Raw genomic sequence first — 19,322 nt, forward strand, 5'->3', positions numbered from 1 at the left:
ATGTTACCACAGGCAAAAGTTACTTTTCTACATATTTGCGTATGTTTTTTGTGTTTTAACATATTTGAAAGCATTCATTCAGTTCGTAATACAAGTAGTGTTTCGTACTAAAGTTTAAACGAGAAAAAATGAGATAGTCACTTAATTAGTCTTGATAACCTCTATAACCTCACCGTGGAAGTTATTGAGTGGATTTCTTCCAGTATTTTTTTTCATTTACTAATTTTGAGCGATTATGCATACTCTCGACATAACTACTTTAAGATAAGTTGAAACATCAAAAACTTATCCAGGTTGGTCTAGGAGAAAGTTATCCTGCCTTCGGTAACATTTATTTGTTTCTTAACCATTTTTTTATTTGTTGTTTTTACTAATAAATGTTCATATACATTTTATTGATTATCATTTTATGTATATACATATAGGGTTATAATGGGGTATAATATTTTATGTATAATTTTTCAGCATTTACTTCAAGACGGCTCTATACGTAAATAGAGTTAGGTAGTACGTTCTAAAAATACACATGACAATTCAGCTACACAGAGGTTTATATAATAGAAAATACAACTTTGTTATATATATGTCGTGGAATGAGCTAATTTGCATATTCTTTGGAACATTCATATTAATTAATTCCCTATTAGTTTTTTTTTCGATTTTCTTATCAGATGATCGTCTTTAGTTTACTATTACGTGTAATTATATTCGTGCAGATACTCTACATTATTTATACTTGCGTAATATTTGCGTAAAAAGTTAATAATTAACACAAATCTATTGCTATATCTATGTATGAATGCGTATATATATATATATATATATATATATATATATATATAATTGTTTAAAATTTTTGGCATACCAAACTCCTCTGTCAGTTTTTGGTATACAGATATGAAACTTAATATATAAGGTATTTGTGTTTTAGCCGGAGAAAATAGGTGCAAAATTTTGAAAATTAAAAAAATGGAATTTGCCAGGTAAAGGTCGAACGACGGCATTACGAATATGCATGAGTAACCTAATAGCTACTGGTTAATGTTTTCATTGTAAGCCTTACAACAGACATGTCTTTATAGATCAGGCATTAATATCAAAGTAAATTGTAAGTTGGACGTTTTGGTTTCGATTCTCGGTGGTGGCACACGAGTCTTTCTTTCTTTTTTTTTAAATTTTTTAAATCATTACTATATATTTGGTCCAATATAATATAATAATAAATACGGAATCTGCATTATTCAAAATATCATATTTAAGTGTATTTTACGGCTGTGCAATGCCTGATATTATATATATATATATATATATATATATATATATATATATATATATATATATATATATATATATATATATATATACTAGCAAAGTACCCGTCGTTGACTGGGTTCAAAAACAGCCTACAGAAAATGGACTCTGATTTATGTATGATAGGTTATGAAAAGGAAGGGTTGTAAAGAGATAGCTTCGAATTCGGGGGTATCAAAACCAAAGCAAAATATGATGAAAGTAAAAATAAAATAGATAAACCCCATAATTTATTATACCATACCTGTTCACACTGAAACACTTATCACAATATTCTGTAGATCTATATTAAAAAAAACTTGTTAAACTTTGTGACATATTTCCATTCTATGGAGGTCAGGCGCGAACAAACACCCCATAATTTTATTATACCATATTTCTTCAAACTGAAACATAATTATCAAAGTATACTTACGCAGATAGATATGAAAAGTCTTTATTAAAGTTTGTGCCTATTTCCATTCTATGGAGGTCAGGCGCGAACCCAGACCCCACAATTTTATTATACCATCCCTATTTAAGTTAAAACATGATTATAAAAGTATTCTTATGTACATCTATATCAAAAACATTTGTAAACGTTTTTTTTTTTTTAATTTTTAAACTTTTTATTTCCATACTTTGTGGACCAGGCGCGAACGCAGACCCCACAATTTTAATGAACCACCGTTCTGCAGAATCAAACATACCCATTCCTGTGTCTCTATACATCATCTATCATTATATGTAATCAGTTTTTAAAAATAGTCGACCATATGGGAGCCTATTCGTGGCCACACACACACACACACACACACACACACACACACACGCGCGCGCGCATTCAGTTTTATATTGTATATATATTTATATATATATATGTGTGTGTGTGTGAGTGAGAGAGAGAGAAAGAGAGGGAGAGAGAGAGAGTAGCAATCTACTACTAATAATACATTACTCATGTGTTATCAAACATTATTACAAAGTAAGGGGAATCTAAAATGTTTTTATTATAGTATTATCAATGTTTATTTTAGAATACTCTATTCTGTAGCGAACTTAGTCATTTACACTAAGTTTAACCCTATGATATTTCTTACTAGATAACATAATCAACATAAGGTAGGTCCATTCGTTGAACATTTTGTTAGAAGAAATAGTAATTAATACTGGAAAATTGATCTTTAAAAAAAAAAAAAAATTAACAATAGTTTTAATAAAAAAGCAACAACAAAAAAGAACATAAAATGCTTTTGCGCAACGCTTTTAATGTTGTATATAAAAAAAAATCTGCTAGAACAAACTGATAAGGAATTTAAAAAAATAATTATATATATATTAAAAAACAACCAAAAAAGTACTCTTGTTGTGAATTCAATATATGTCTTACGATTAAACTGACGTAAAAATGTAATTCTTGTATGTAAGACATGATCTTTTAAAATTCCAAAGTAAATTGCTTTCTTCACCTTGAACTTTAATATTTAACTAATGGATGGATTGCTGATTTACGAATAAAACATAACAATTTCGATAATAATAAATAATCAAAGGGAGATAATCGATGTTTAAATAAGGGAGGTCACTCTAGAAACATGTAATTGTAAATGTGGAGTTAGTTCCCTTAGATACGTTTTTGTGTTTTTTGACGCAGTATGTTTGTTTGTTGTATTTGTTTATTTATTTAATTATTTATTGATTTATTTAAATATCGACAACAAATGATGCACTCACTGAACATAACATGAGATAGATATATTATCAATCTATATAAATATAACTGTCATTTCATACCATGTTTATCGCTAGTGTTTCATGCCTAACTATATATAAAAAAGTAAAATAAAAATCTCTTCAAATGAAAATAAACGTATCTTATTTTACTGCATTATCAAGTTTGGGTTATTTTAAAAATATTTAAAGATAATTTTTAATGCTAACAAATGAAACCGCATAAATTCTTATTTATTACGTAAAACTCCAATCAACCAAACATTTACATAAAAACTACTATATTTTATTAATTATTTTGCAGTCTATTAGAAACACACACACACACACACACACACACACACACACACACACACACACACACACACACACACACACACTCACCTGAACATAATATCTGTCTCTCTTACTCTCTCTCTCTCACACAAACACACACACGCGCGCGCACACACACACACACACACACACACACACATTTATTTAGCATGTCCTTGAATAGGTTTCATATGAAACAGTGCATAGAGTAAATAGTCGGATTATATACGGAACACATTTTGGAGACACTAAAGTGCTTGCTTAGAGTCGCAAATCAATTTTTTATATATGTCGTTTCAAGTAAAAACCATATTACGTATATAATTGTAATGTGGAAAATAGTAATATATATATAAAACATGACAAAAATTCATTGAGTAGAACAACAGTTGTGTTTTTAGTAAAAAAAAAAAATGTTTATCGTTATAGACTACAAATATCAGAAGCCTAATGGGGTAGCTGTCTTACAATTTACTATTTTGCAGAGGGAGATAACTCTCGTTTACTAAGAGATTCGTTTATTGTCTCATCTCATAATTTAGGACGCTCGATGTATCAATATTTTTTTATTAACTCAACGCATTAAAAAAAAATAGTGGTCTTTCTCTGCCCAATGATAAATTGTTAAACAGCGCCAATGGTATAATAATAATTTTGCGTTCTAAGTTATCTCGTATGTGTGAACTCTTTATCGCTTCTTTTATAACATGCAATTTTACCTAATTTTCCGTATAATTACTTTTAACTACAAATAACTTTCTACTCGATGAATTTTCGTAATTTTACGGCATGACAGTTTACTAATATGTTTTTTTGCTTAAAACGACTTATTAAAACAAATCTTAACAAGCACCGTGACTAATTTACGAAAATGTGTTCTAAATATTAATTGATCCCAGATCAGTCTAGACAAGATAAAAAATAAACAGTGAATGCCAACTTCATTATGGTAATTTCCTCCCACATTAAAACAAATCCTGCATCTGATTTTGCCCACATTTGTTTTACCTGTCGTGTTTATGAAATAACAATTTTTCTATTGAACAGTAAATCTCAACCCCTCCTCCCGTTTTTTGATCCGCACCCTTAAAATGTTTCCCTCAAACCTCGCACCCCTTTAAATTCATATTGTGTTAAAGAATAATTTTTGCTAATTTCAACACTATAATTTTTTTTGCTTTTTATCTAAACTTTTCTCACATCCTGTGAAATATCGTCTGGCACCCCAGAGAAGAACGATCACCCTAGGTTAGAATAAAGCGACAAATCACAATTCACGGCTATTCTTGAAACGGACTTGATAAAATCAGGAGCAATCCTCTTTTTCGTGACAATGTTGAAGGGGGAGATAATTGGTCTTAATTCAATAAGAATTTATTTTGGGTTTAACATTGTTTTAAGTGATTTGTTTCGTCATAACATTACGTAACAGCAAACTAACCTTTATCCTATCATTCTGGTTAAAACGCAGTACAAAAAAAAAATAACAGAAAAAAAAAAGCAAAATTTTTTTTAAAATACCCCCTCCCCCCCCCCCCAAAAAAAAAAAACAGAAGAAAAGCTATAATGATTAAACAAGTCTCGCAATAAAAACTTCGTCATAATTATTACAATTCGTCGAGTCATATTTTTTTTTTCGCGAAAAAGTAAAAAAAAAAAACAAGAAATCTAATTTACCGTGACGGTGGTTTTTACTTGTTTGAAATCTTGGTTTAATATTTTGTCGTGTTTGATTGCGTCGCCTTGTTTAGATTTTAACACTGGGTCGTACCTATTCAGCAACTTCCGACTATTTGCATAAACAGCTGGAAGATGCTGACGAAAATCGATATTATCCTCGGTCATGATCTGTACTAGTATCGATTAAACTTGCAATTACCCTTTTTAAACAAACAAAAAAAAATTTACATTTTTTCTTATTCTTTATTGCTTGTCAATTTTTTCTTATTCTTTATTGCTTGTTCGTTTTACTAAAAGCATACCTGGATACAATTTGCAATATTGTCAATAATTCTGACACACTTATCTCAAAGTATTGCATTGATTTAGACTGTCTAAACCCTCTTTAGTTCAGTAATAACCTCGAGGTTATTTTAACATACATTATCTTTGAGATAACCCGAGAAAAAATCTGAAGGTTAAATTCTGGTGAGTGGAAAGTCAAGTCAGAATCATACGTCTCATCGATGAGGTGTCTCCGGGTATTATTGTTATAAAACAAAGACAACCAACATTCATGATTAAATCTGGGTGGGCAAGTCATGTATAGACTGAAGTTCATTTATAACAAATATGTTTTGATTGCAGAAAAAACTCCGTGGATGACAGGTTTTCTGTGTTACCCTGTATAAAACTAAATACTCCATCATATACTACATCAAATTTTACGCGAACAATGTTGTCTTTCATTTTCTTACAGAGCACTGTATTTATTGGCATCATCAGATAAACAGACCGATTGAGACACAACATTTATAGTATGATATAACTGACTTTGTTTAGAAATATAATACTTAATGTAAGTGAGTTACTTTAATGGGCTTTCTAATATTAATTTATTTCAATGTTAAAAATGTAAAAATTGCAGATTCTTTGAAAAGGTCTGCAAATTCTTTGCATGAGTAGTTGCTTTGAGATGTCGGATTTTTTTTCTTATCTTCATCATCATGGCAGTAATAAGGGTGCTGCATGGAAACGTTTTAACTGGGATTACTTTATTCGCCTGATAGTCAGGAACCGAAGCTTGGATTAACCACTAAGCAGGCCGTTCTATCAGCAAGTAATAAGTACTGGAGCTGCTGTATTGCATTTGGTGAATGGACTCAGAAATATGCAACAGTTTCTGGTGGGGCTTCTCGGTGCCATATTAGTGGGTAATGTTACGGCATAACCTTTCCATGCTCTGAAAAAAAATATTTCTGTAATTGGAAGCCATCTTTAATTTCAGAAAGGATTCTGATGAGTAGCTGGATATGAAGAATTTTTAATAGGCAGCTGTTCTGTACAGGTTCTGAACTTTATAATTTTGCAAGCAAAGAAGAAAAGTACCTTCTCATGTTGACATGGAAATATTATGTTTTTTTATATGGGAGTCACCACTTATCAAGGCACGAAGGCCACTCAGGGATAAGGGTTATTGCATGTACAGTAATCAATGAGATAGTATTGTAGTAATCATTAGTATTTGGGGGTTTGATAGAGTGTCTTACTTAAGGGGCGGGTTCCTAAGGAGTTTGTTTATGATGGACTTGAAGACGTCCAAGTTATAGTCAGGTGGGAAACAGGCTAGCGGCAGAGAGTTCCACTAGCGTGCATTTCTAAGAAAGAAGCTTTGCTCATGGAATCTACGTTTGGATTTAGGCACAGATAAACAGTGTGGAACATTAATGACATTAGTTTCAGCCAGACGGATGTTTCCCGTGAAAGATTGGCGAGGCGGGACAAGGGATTGGAGCTCAGACGAGCACCTGCCATGGAAATAACGATAAAAAAAGACAGACTCGCAACGTCTCTTCTGTGGGAGAGAGGTTGCAGGGAAGAGAAAAAGGCATCCCCCACTAAACCACGAAGTCTATTTTGTACTCTGTCAAGGCAGGGTATGCTATTTTTAGCAGCTCCTGCCCAGATGTGGAAGCAGTACTCCACCCTTAGACGTAGTCGGCTTTTATACAGATAGAGAATTGCATTAGTAGTGAGATATCTTCTGGAGCGGTAAAAGGATCCCACCATTTTCCCAGCGTCTCTGGTAACAGATTTGATGTACGTCCCATTTAAGATCAGGAGTAAAGGTCAAACCCAGAAGCTTGTCAAAATATGGAGCCTCCCCAAGACGAGAGCCATCCATTTCAATTGATGCCAGATGGGGATCAGAGCGTTGATGATGTAAAGATAGAAGCTTGGTTTTGGATGCATTAAAAGTGACCAGCCACCTTTTCCCCCATTGTCCCACGCGCTCAAGATCAGAGGAGAGAGAATTAGAGAGAACTTTGTCATTTACGGCCTTTGATGTTTTGCCATAGATGGTCGTGTCATCAGCATAGATGTCCGCGATTGATTTAAGTATGTAGATCAGGAAGAGAGTTGGGCCCAGGATGGACCCCTGAGGGACTCCAGCATTAATACTGTGGGCCTCTGATTTCTGCCCATCAACCACTACTCTTATGAGCCTATCGGAGAAAAATATTTAATGATTGAGAAAACATTTCCAGTAATACCGGAGCTGGAAATCTTCTGAAGTAAGCCCTTATGCCATATCTTATCGAAGGCCTTCGATATGTCAAGAGCAATTGCCCTGGAAAGTAAATCTTTGTCAAGAGATTCACTAATCCTATGTGATATAACCGTTAGCACATCTGCTGTAGATCTTGCAGAGCGGAAACCATATTGTGTCACTAAGAAGGTTGTTTCTTTTGAGGTGGTTGACTACTTCTTTATTTAATATGGATTCCAACAACTTACTCATGACACACAGGAGACTTATTAGTCTGTACTGAGAGGGAGATGACTTTTCACCTGAATTCTTAAATACAGGGCATACTGATGAGGTTTTCCAAGGTGTTGAAAAGCACTTCCTAAGGCAACGCTTAAACAGTTTTGTAAGTATGGGGGCAAGTTCTGGTTGGAGCTTTTTCAGCACTATAACTGGAATGCCATCAGGGCCAGTTGCTTTACTGGAATCAAGGTTCTTGATTAGCTTGGCGACCTCACGCACATATATTTGTATGTTGCATAGCGCGTTGTCTGTTATAGGAGGAAATACAGGGAGTTGATAGTCATTTTCACATAGGGTAGAATTAGCTGCAAAGTTCTTAGTAAATAGTCTGGCCTTGTCTGATGCTGACGAGATGACCTCAGATCCATTGATGATAGTTGGGATAGAACGCACGCTTCTGTTCAAGATCCTGTTTGCTATTTGCCAGAACTGGTGAAAACCAAGCTGCTGCTCCGCTACTTTGGATTTACAGACTGAGCATATAGCTCTCTTGCATGTTTTATTACTCTTTTACAGTGGTTCCTGGCAGTCCTGAAAGCAGCTTTAGTCTCAGTACATCTATTACGTTGGTAGCTATGGAAAAAGTGATTTCTGTGCGCGATGACAACAGCACATTCAGGGTGCTGGAATGCTATCAATTGTTATGTAAGAATTCTTGTTTCTGATTGGTTGATAGCATAAAGTGGTTCAATTTGAGTCGTCTGTTCATATAAGCAGTAGATATGAATCTCCCAACTTTCAGGGGTTATACCCCCATTATTCATAAAAAATATTGCAACATTCTTCATCTCTTTTTCCCCTCTTTGTCCTTCTCTAACAAACTGTCGGCCACTTAAGCAAATTCTCATATTTATTCATGAAATGTCTCAAAAAGCAAAACAAGAATAAACCCAGGACTCCAAAATCCAACGGAGATCCCCACTACCAAGTCTTCTTCTCTTACATCATGTATCTGCTTTCCAGAGGTTGACATCCAATTACAGGAGATAAAACCAGACCACTTGTTCCTGTGCGAATCCGGGATTGGACAGACTCTTTCCCTAAATGACTTCACGATCAAAGGATACTCTAACTTAAATCTGATCCCCAAGATCATCGTATACATGGAATATGTGTCTACATTAGAAATGGCTTTCCATATGGAAGAGACATCTTCGGAGAAGATCGAAATTTGCCTTATATATGCTTCCGAGTAGAACTTGCACATGCGTTCATATTTGGTCTCTATCGCCCCCAGAGCGGAGTAACTATGTTTAAGAGCATGCCTCAGAAAATTGACCATACCCTGTCTGCTCAGCCTTCGACTTACATTCACATCTGTGATGACTTTAATGTTCACAATGTTGAATGGCTAGAACGCTCAAACAAAACGGATGATGAGAGGAAGTATTGTCTTGATTTTTTCTATCGCCAATGACTTAACTCAGGTTATTCACATACCCAGCCGTGTGCGCGACACTGACAGCCAGTATGCAACTCTCTTAGACATTTTTCTTATAATTTGCTCAGCATAAGACATAGCCAAACTCTTAGCCAAGAACTTTGCAGCAAATTCTACTCGATGCGATGAAGACCGCCTTCCCCACGTATTTCCTCGTATGTCTGGAAAGACACCATGCGACATACAAATATCTGTGCGTGATGTTGCCAAACTTATCAAAAGCCTCGATCTTAATAAAGCAACTGGTCCCGAGGGCATTCCAATTATAGTGCTCAAAAAATTTAAACCAGAACCAACCCCCATACTTACAATGTTGTTTAAACGTTGTCTTATAGAGAAATGCTTCCCAACACCCTGGAAAACCTCTTTAGCTAGTCCCGTATTTAATAATACAGGCGATCACGCATCTCCCTCTGAGTCATGAGTAAATAACGGGAATCTGTGTTAAACAGAGAAGTGATCAACCACCTCAACTGGAACAACCTCCTCAGTTACATGCAATATGGTTTCCGGTTGTCTATATGTACAGCTGATGTGCTAACAGTAATAGCTTACAGGATTAGTGAATCTCTCGATCCAGGCTTCATTTCTAGGTCAATTACCCTTGACATATTAAAGACATTCGATAGAATGTGGCATAAAGGCCGGCTACACAGGATTTCCAGCTACGGAATATCTGGAAATAACTTCTCAATTCTTAAATCATTCCTCTCTGATAGATTGATAAGAAGTGTGGTTGATGAGCAGAAATAAAAAAAAATCACAGTATTAATGCCGACGTCTCTCAGGATTCCATCATGGGCCCAACTCCTATCTTGATCTTTATCAATGATCTCCCAAATCATATTCTTTGACCATTCGTAGACATTTATGCAGACGACAATACCATATATGGCAACACTTCTAAGACGAGAAATAGCCAAGATTTCTCTGATTCTCTTTCCTCTAATCTTGAGCATGTGGTGCAACGGGGAGTAAGTTTGTTTGTGAATTTTAATGCATCTAAAACCAAATTCTATTATTCCATCATCAACGCTCATCAACGCTCTGACACATTAAAATGAAAGGCTCTCACTTTAAATACATCTCATGTTTAGACAAACTTCTTGGTCTGACCTTCACCTCTGATCTGAAATGTAGCACATCCATCAAGGTCGCTGGAACATTCTACCGCTCCAGTAGATATCTCATTGTTGAAGCAATTCTCTACATGCAATAGTAATAATAGCAAGTCTATAATAGCCAAATATGTTCCATGATTGAATACTGTCGCCACATCTGAGCTGATCGAAGCACCTATCCTGCGTTAACATAGTTCATAACAGACCAATCTAGTATGTGATGCCCTTTTCTCTTCTCTACAGCCTCTTTCCCACAGGAGATACTTCACTATCAATAAATTTCCTCACTCTGTATCGTTACCTAAACCTAAACATGGATTGCATGAATCAAACTTCTCCCTTAGAACTACCAGCATGTGGAACTCTGTTCCGCTGATCTGCTTTCCAGCAGACTAAAATATCATTATCTTCCAATCCAAAGTAAACAAGTTCTTGTTCAACCGTCCTCATAAATAATCTTATCATACCAAATTACTTTTACAAACGATTATTACGCAACTGTTTCAAGGAGTACAATAAAAACATTAATCCTTATCCTCGAGTGGCCTCCGGGCCTTAATAGGTAGTGACCCCTTTGTAAAAGAAAAATTGCATATAAGGACAGTGACGGCTGTGAAAAGCACTAATGAGAAAGCACACACACACACACACACACACACACACACACACACACACACATATATATATATATATATATATATATATAAACTGTCAAACTGATTTAAATTTGATTGCAGCATTTAATTTTCTGGTTTTAACTTATTATTTTAGTATGTTGATTTGAACAACGTAATTCCTCACTGAAGATTGTAAATCCAATAATGGGTTTATGTATCAGGATTACAATGACTAGGATCTATTTGGTAGCACTCTAAATAAATTCTTAGAAAAGCCACGTATTTGCTGACTCAAGGTTCAAATGCGTGCAAAAGGAAAAGCTGACATCAAGCAGCGATCATTTCAGCGCTGTGATTTCGTCAAATAACAAAAATAAACGCCACTCAATGAGAGTACGAAGATCAATATCCATTTTATTAATAATCCGCGCACGGTCAAGCATTCATGATAGAAACACAGTTGGCAGTACAGTGTACCCTAGGTCGATGGCTGACTAAGCCGTATTATCGCACCAAGATCAAACATTAGAGCTAAGTTAGCGCTTTTATTGTGTGAACAACTCTTGGGAATTCTCACTTGCCTTGCTGAATCCATTTGTTTGGTCGATGACGCAACCCAAATCAAGGACAATTAGCTTCAGTTAACGGACTTGGGATTGATAATAATACGTGGATACTAACATAATTTTGCTAAGAAATGTATTTCGAGAAATAGTGAAAAAGTTGTTTAGACTACGACCAGGATCAGTATCTGACCCAAGTATCAAGCCCCAAGTACATCGCGGCGTGAGAACAGCTTGGTAAGCGATTATACATAGTTGGCACTGGACCAATCATAAGAGAAAAAGATATGACGCAGTGACTCCGATTGGCTAGATTGGACTTAGCAGCTCCAGTCCCTTACCCTGTCAACTCATTATATAAGCTTATGCACGATCGATTTTGGAGAGTATTTTAGACGAGATAACGGATTGACAAAACCACCGGTTGGGGACGCAAAGTTGTTAGTTTTTCTGTCTCCTTGATCGTGTGTTAGCGCTAAATGGAATTTTAGTTTTTGTTAATTCCACTTCCTTCTCGTGCCAATCCCACTGTGACCAGTTGGCCGACTACAAAGCAGAAAAAAATGAACGAAAAGACAAACTTACTTATTTGTGTCTGTTGCTATTCCACCAGTATCGAGATGTGCGATATACGAGAATTATGGGCAACTGTCTTTCCTGGTGAAAGCGCTATCGGTCGACACCTTTGAACTGCAGACTCTGAAGTAATTTGACTTTAACTACCTATACATTTATTTTTACACTATCGAATTATAATAGACTTCGTAATTAGATCGTTGGCCTGTAATTATAACCTATAGTTGTAGACACTTATCATCGGCTTATTTGATGTTTTTCTTGATTGTTGTGGGGAGTAATATGCCTTCAGTCGAAGACGCTAACACAAAGTCTGATGGACGGTACGCGGGAATTAACCTAATCACAGCGTGGTGTCGTGTGCCGTTGTCTTGGACTCAGGAAGATCGATTACGTCACTCGAGAGTGAAGAAAGCTGAAGCAACCGACCAACCTTCTCCCTGTGTAGATGATCAAAGCTATCGTGTTGTGAGAGTTGTTCTGGGTGATCAGAATAACTGTTGAACTTGTTTGGGCGTTCTGTGGCAGAAAGGCCTAATACTAGGGCAGATTGCTGAAACCATCTTTCACTTGGTGATACAAGCACTAAAATTGAAATTTGTCAGATTTACTTTTGCAGCCATCTTGAATTTTCTGATGACTAACGTTCTTTTCTTTAAATGTATGTTCTGAACGTCATTTGTGCCAATTTTGGTGCGTGTATCACTAAGTAAAAGATTTGAATAAAATATTGAGATAACCTGCCCCACTATAAAATAAACTCATATACGGGTGAACCTACCCACGGTGGGGCGCGCCGTGTTATATTTGATACTGATGTGACCCTTTGGGGTATCGTCGGATTATATTATTCTCGATCAGTATGTTCTGGCGAAACTGCTCAATTCTATCATTGTAACGTTTAATTTTGGCGATTTGAACTGTGATACGCTGTTTCGGTTCACATTTGAAAACTTTTTGGTCACAATTACAGATTTGCTTTTCTCCAACACTCTGACTTTTCAGTTTGCCATTTCCGAAAGCTTGCGTTTTACTTAAATTTTTTCTAAGTTGTTTTATTTGCCAACTAAAAATTGTTGTCGCCAGAGCTCTTTTTTATGTCTTTTTCTCCTTTTTTCTATTCTGAATAGCTTTGACACAGTATTGACAGTATATGTAATAATTTTAATGCCCTAATATAAACTTATTTACCGATAAAAATGGCAAAATTAGTTCACTTTGCTAGTGAAAAATTTAAGTATTTTCCTATTGATTAATCGGATGCCCGGCGACTTTTCTAAATTGCTTCTCGTCTAATAACCTGAAAATATCAATATCTTCATTTGTCTTCCCATGTCTTACCATACGTTTAATGATTGCTCCCATGAAAAAAATGTGATTATCGTAAGTTAGAATATTTTCATTTTCAGGTTTAGTTTCTTTGTCAACCCTATCAAGTTTATTGATATATTCTCCTATAAGTCATCTTTCTCGATATCTCTTTTTATTTCTTCAATTTCAATAGTAGATACCCCTTCATTCTTTCTTATGACTCAGGTTTGTCTTCCAATTTTTGCTCCGTCAATTGAAAGATGTGCAGGTTATTCCATCGTTGATGCATTCGTTGTCTATCTCACCCATTAGATATATCAAATTTCATCAGAATTTAAGGCCTTAGTCCAATTTGATTTTAGCGATAGTGTTTCGCGGGTTTTTTTTTTCTGGATGTTGACCTGTGAAATTTTGTTTTATTTCGTGTCGGCCATTGGAGCTGCACTTGGTGTTCTGGACCCACTTACTTACTTTTTTTATTTTTATAGTTTTGAAATTTTAAATTGAAATAATACAAGGAATGATTTGTGTAGTGGTTTTCTTGCCTTGTATTTTTATGGAGATACCATCTAAGAATGATCTCTCAAGCTAAAGACTAAATTGCCTTGAAAAACTGTTAAACACCGCTAGATGTCAATGTGATATCTAAAACTTATAGATGTTATCTCTAATATAGTCTATTGGAGACGTTCTATCATCTATTTCGTTTGACTCATGGCGGCAGTTATACCATTATTATCAACGTTACTACGATTAATCCATAGTATTCTTTATTTTGTTTTTGCTCTTTTTATCCTGGTTTTGATTTTTTTTTTTATTTCTCAGTTTCATTTCCTGTTTCCATCGTACTCGTCCGATGTTAAGACATTTTTTAGTTATGGTTTTCTTTTATCTCCATATCGCACCCATTTGAATCAAACAGTAATATTATCATTATTATAATAACAATAATAATAGCAACAACAATAATATTTGTAGTATTATATTAAAAGGCCGGGACAAAGCCAATTTACCCGGTCAGTTATTATTAGAAAAAAATACAACAATTAGATTTTGGAAAATGTGAATTTACATCTTGGAATGTTAAGTCTGGAATTAAATTCTGAAATGAAATAAACAAAGTCGATTTCGAAATATTCGGATTAGTTGCGCAATTTGGGTAAAAGTAAATAGGGTTTGGCTTACGTGAGTGATGTTCTTTGACACGTGATTGGGGTTTTACTGACGTAATAGTTAATTAGTAAGTAGAGATCAAGCTAATGAGTTGGAAAGAAACGCGTTAGCAAGCGGGTGTGTGGACGATCCAGTTGGAAGTAGAACGGGAGAAGTACGGAAAATGTAGAAAGAGACTCATCGTGCCAAATTCTAAAAAGGGAATCCATAAGACGAATAAAAACAGTGTAAAATAAAACTCGTAATGGTGTTCTTTCGGTGTTTGGACAAGCAGACATATTGTTATCAGTTTAATTGTAAGAAACTCTATATATAAAATGTATTTTTGTCACATTTATTAACTCCGTCTATCTGTGAACATAATGAATATTTTATATACATGCAGGACATAATGAATATATCTATACCCTGTATACAGGCAGTCATTAGATATCAAAGACAATGTTATATACACCATTAGACGATAAACGAGCACAAGTAATAAATATTGACCCATGTAATATATATTGACACATGTAAGAGATACAGACACGTACGTATACAAGTCACACGTATATGTAGACATAGACGCTGGCTATCCAACATATTTTTTTATTTTTAAATATTTTTTTAAATCTGGATTAGCTATTTCTTTTTACAGTTATGGTACTCATTATTCAACCAGTTGAAAATTAAGAAGAAAGTTCAGTTTAACATTGTTGTCACTTTCACGCTTGAAGTAAAGTTTGATTTAGCGGAAAAATGTTTCCAGCTACCTTGCAAAGTTCGAAACGAACTAGTCTAGATTCAGCGGAGGTGTTAGGCAAGTCGCTATAACTAAGTTTCAAGATGAAAGTACTCGTAAAATTATTCATACAGTTTGGAGTATCGATCCGCACATGGCGCTATATTTTCTTTTTAATTTATGATAAGAAAATCAGTTCGTACTGTGATTTCCACTATTTTTAGTTTTGTGCTTTTAGTTCCATAATTTTGACATCATGTTACTGTATTGTTTCGCGTGCTACACATGGGTGGCTTGGATCGAAGAATATAGAAAGAGAAGTCGCGTCAACTTTATTCATTAGAGTATATCATCTTGTTATTATTATTAACTCACTAGAAGCAGTCACACAAGCCATCATCAAATGTTGCTCTTTGTAAACAACTTATGGTGTTCCCTGGAGTCTGGGTGACAACAAATCTTTCCAGATTTCCAGTACTCTCTACCTCTTTCGATAACCTTTGTAAAGGAATTGGCATTATCGCAACAACCGCTTACCATTGATTTCTCGTTGGCGGCGACCATTGGTATTCATAGGAATGTTTGTGCTAATAAGCCTCCGTACGGTCCCAGTTCTCTTAGCTCTCATCTAGCGGAGGTCTGCCTAGTGTTTCTCTCCTCGGTCTTTCCATTCTCCTTGACCCTCATTATTTGCTGTGGTACCTGGTTATAGTGACACTCATAGAAAAAAGGGAAGGCGCTACTTTTCAATTCTACAGTTTCAGTTTTCATGATTTCATGTGATGTTCCTTTGTGTTTTATATCTGTAGCCGTTTTTGCGTCCAGTTCCATGTAGTTTATGTGTGGTATTAGTCAGGGTTTTCTTTAATATTTATGCAGTTTCCATTATTGAAATTTGTTGTATCTCCTCTGCCTCCCTCTGATTACAATCTCCCCCTTCTTTTTGCAAAGTTTTTCGGTATCGTTCCTAGCGTTCCTACTATTAGTAATGTTATCTTTACTTTCTTCATTTTTCAGATCCGTTTGAGATCTCTGGCAAGTTCTGTGTATTTGCTCCGCTTTTCAGTCCTTTTGACTTGTGGTCTGCTGAAACGGCAAAATCTACAATCTGGCAGGACTTTTCCTTCTGAACTATTATGACATCCACTCTTCTTGCTTGGATGAGTTTATCCGTTTGTATATCCATGCCCCATAGGATTTTGTGGCTTTCATTTCAAGAGTACTTTTGCCGGTTTGTGTTTGTACCAATTGTCTGTATGTTCTAGATGCAACTGCTTGCATAATTGTCAATGTACTGCTTTCTCCACCTGATCGTGTCTATTTTTATATTCTTTTTATGCTAGTTTGCTGCATTCACTTATGTGATTTATTGTTTCATCTCTTAATCCACAGAGTCTTAATTTACTGTTTTCTTGTCGATATTTGCTTTGGTCTAGGTTGGTACTAATTGCGTTATCTTCTACAACTGTTATTAGTAATTCAATTTCCCTGTTAAGGGTTCTTTTTGTTGCCATTTCCAAGTGTTTTCGTTAGTCTCTTGTTTGTTTCTTTCGTGTCTCTTGCTGCAGTAATTATTCTTTCGGTGTTCTTGCATTATGCATTTTCCTGATCCTTTTTTGTGTTTTTACGCAGTCTTCTATACAGACCAGCTCTCTTCCCCCGTTTTACCTTTTTCACATATAATCGGCCAGTATTATCCCTCGGGTGAAGTGAATTGTGCATAGTTAATAGTTTCCTGGTCTTCTGGTCGAGAGTCCTTAGTTCTTCTTTGGTCCAGCTTATAAACGATCCAGGGTATCTTATTAGTGACACTTTCCATGTGTTTATTCCTTTAATTAGGTTTCAGCTATTTGGTTTGGTTTCGAGGAGTTTTCTAGTTATTCGTAGGTATTCGTTTCCTATTATTATTATTATTATTATTATTATTATTATTATTATTAATCAGAAACATCGTTTATAAAATGACAAAAGGATAACATAAAGGAAGCCAGAGTTATGAGGCTGCCATGGTCCTCTTTCTTCTTTCCTCTTTCGAATGTGCAGGACATTTCGTACAATTATAAGCTGATTAGCTATCCCTACTGTCAGTTTCTGACTAATCAATAGATGAAAGAAGAAACGACATATACACACTTATATCTCATTACAAACCCACCCATGCAAAATTAAAAATAACTACCTGGCAAATATATCCGGTGAACCAAGTGCAAGAGAGATTTAAATAATACACTTAAAAAGACGGCCAGAATTTATTTTTCTCAGTTGTAATTTCTGAGTTATCGGGTGAATGTTTGGCATCCGATAGAATGCTCTATCTCCAGCTTGAACACACTGATAATAAAATTCAAAACAAGAGAAGTATATATATATATATATATATATATATATATATATATATGTATGTATATGAAAAATAATTATAGAATGCTCAAGTATGTTCGAAATAGAAAAATATATATGTATATATTATATTTTTGTCAGTCTGTCTGTCTGTTCCACTTCTTATCAGAAATTACTGAGCTGATTTGACTAAAATTTTGTATGTACTTCTGCTATAATAATTTGCAGCGAAATAAGTATTGTACTATTCATTCGATGAAGAGTTAGAGATAAATTAGAGATTAGTCAATACAGAACTACATTTACTTCAAATGTTTTCTCGTGAACAAATAATCCGATGTATCAAAAATTTGTATGGATCTCTGCTATTACAAGCTGTGTCGAACTAGTATCCGTTCAATAATCAATTTAGCATAAAACTCTCATTCTAAGTCAACAGGCTATAACTTTTGCTCGTTTAATAACAACAAAAAGTCTTATATATAATACTAAATAACGATTGTTATATTTTCAATTATTGATGAGTACATAAATCCTTGTATACCCACTGTGAGCATCGGTTCTAATCGTATGTTCACAAAACAATTGGAGGCTGGTGTTTGTTTAATTAAACTAATAATAATTATAAACTATGACAAATTAAATAGAAAACATCAAAACGACAGTCAATTTCTGTACACGTGAGAGAAGGAGATAAGGAGAGAAAGAAAGATACACAGACAAACAGACCGATAGACGGTGTTCATTTAGTTACATTGCACGTACCCGCCCAACTCTCGGTAAGGCTTCTCGGAGAATGTCCACTTGTGTTTGCTTGCATAAGTTGTCACCCCCACCTCCAAATTAGAATATTCCGACCTCGAAAGCATGTTATTTCATTGAATTTTACGTATAGATAACCCATGACATTTAGGGTATTACTTAAAAGTTTTCTCCCAACCATGTTCTTCCGCTACGTAACAACGCGAGTCTTGTTTTAATAAAATAGTCCTGTTGAATAAATTTATCTTCATGAAACGATAATTTTCGTTTAGTGAAGAATTCTGAAAACAGAAAAGAGCTAAAGGAAAATAAAGGAAAACACGTTTATGCTCGTATAAGAGTTCCTAATTTACGTATATGTAAAGCTATTTTAGGACAGACTTCAATTCACTCCAAATAAGATTCACGTTTATTTGTTTTAGGGAACTACCACTATAAGTTGTCTTTAATCTTTTTCCAGTTCGGCCAAAATAAGAGGTCTATAAGCTGAAAACACCATTGCTTTCTTCTTTGAAGCAGAGCGACTTTCTAACTGTTTATGATAGTCAGCGTAACCGAGAAACTTAAAACGTGAATAGAGATTCAAGACAAATGCATAAGATAGAGTTCAATCATTCCAACATGGGATATATTCATTTTGTTTCTTATTGAATGAACCAGGTGAACTTTTTAACTGTTTCTAACATAGAGTCAACGTAACTGGGAAACTTATATAAAATATAAATGCAGGTACATGACGATTTGTCCAACATGGGATACATACTTTTTTCTTATGGAATTAACAACAAAAGCTTTTTTAAAAATCTCTTTCCAGTCTGACTCAAATAAAATGTTTTTTGTTATATAGCAATGCAGTTCTCTATTTT

This window comes from Euprymna scolopes, chromosome 4 (assembly GCF_053919585.1).
Source record: "Euprymna scolopes isolate OS-2025 chromosome 4, ASM5391958v1, whole genome shotgun sequence".
In the NCBI taxonomy this organism is placed as follows: Eukaryota; Metazoa; Mollusca; class Cephalopoda; order Sepiida; family Sepiolidae; genus Euprymna; species Euprymna scolopes.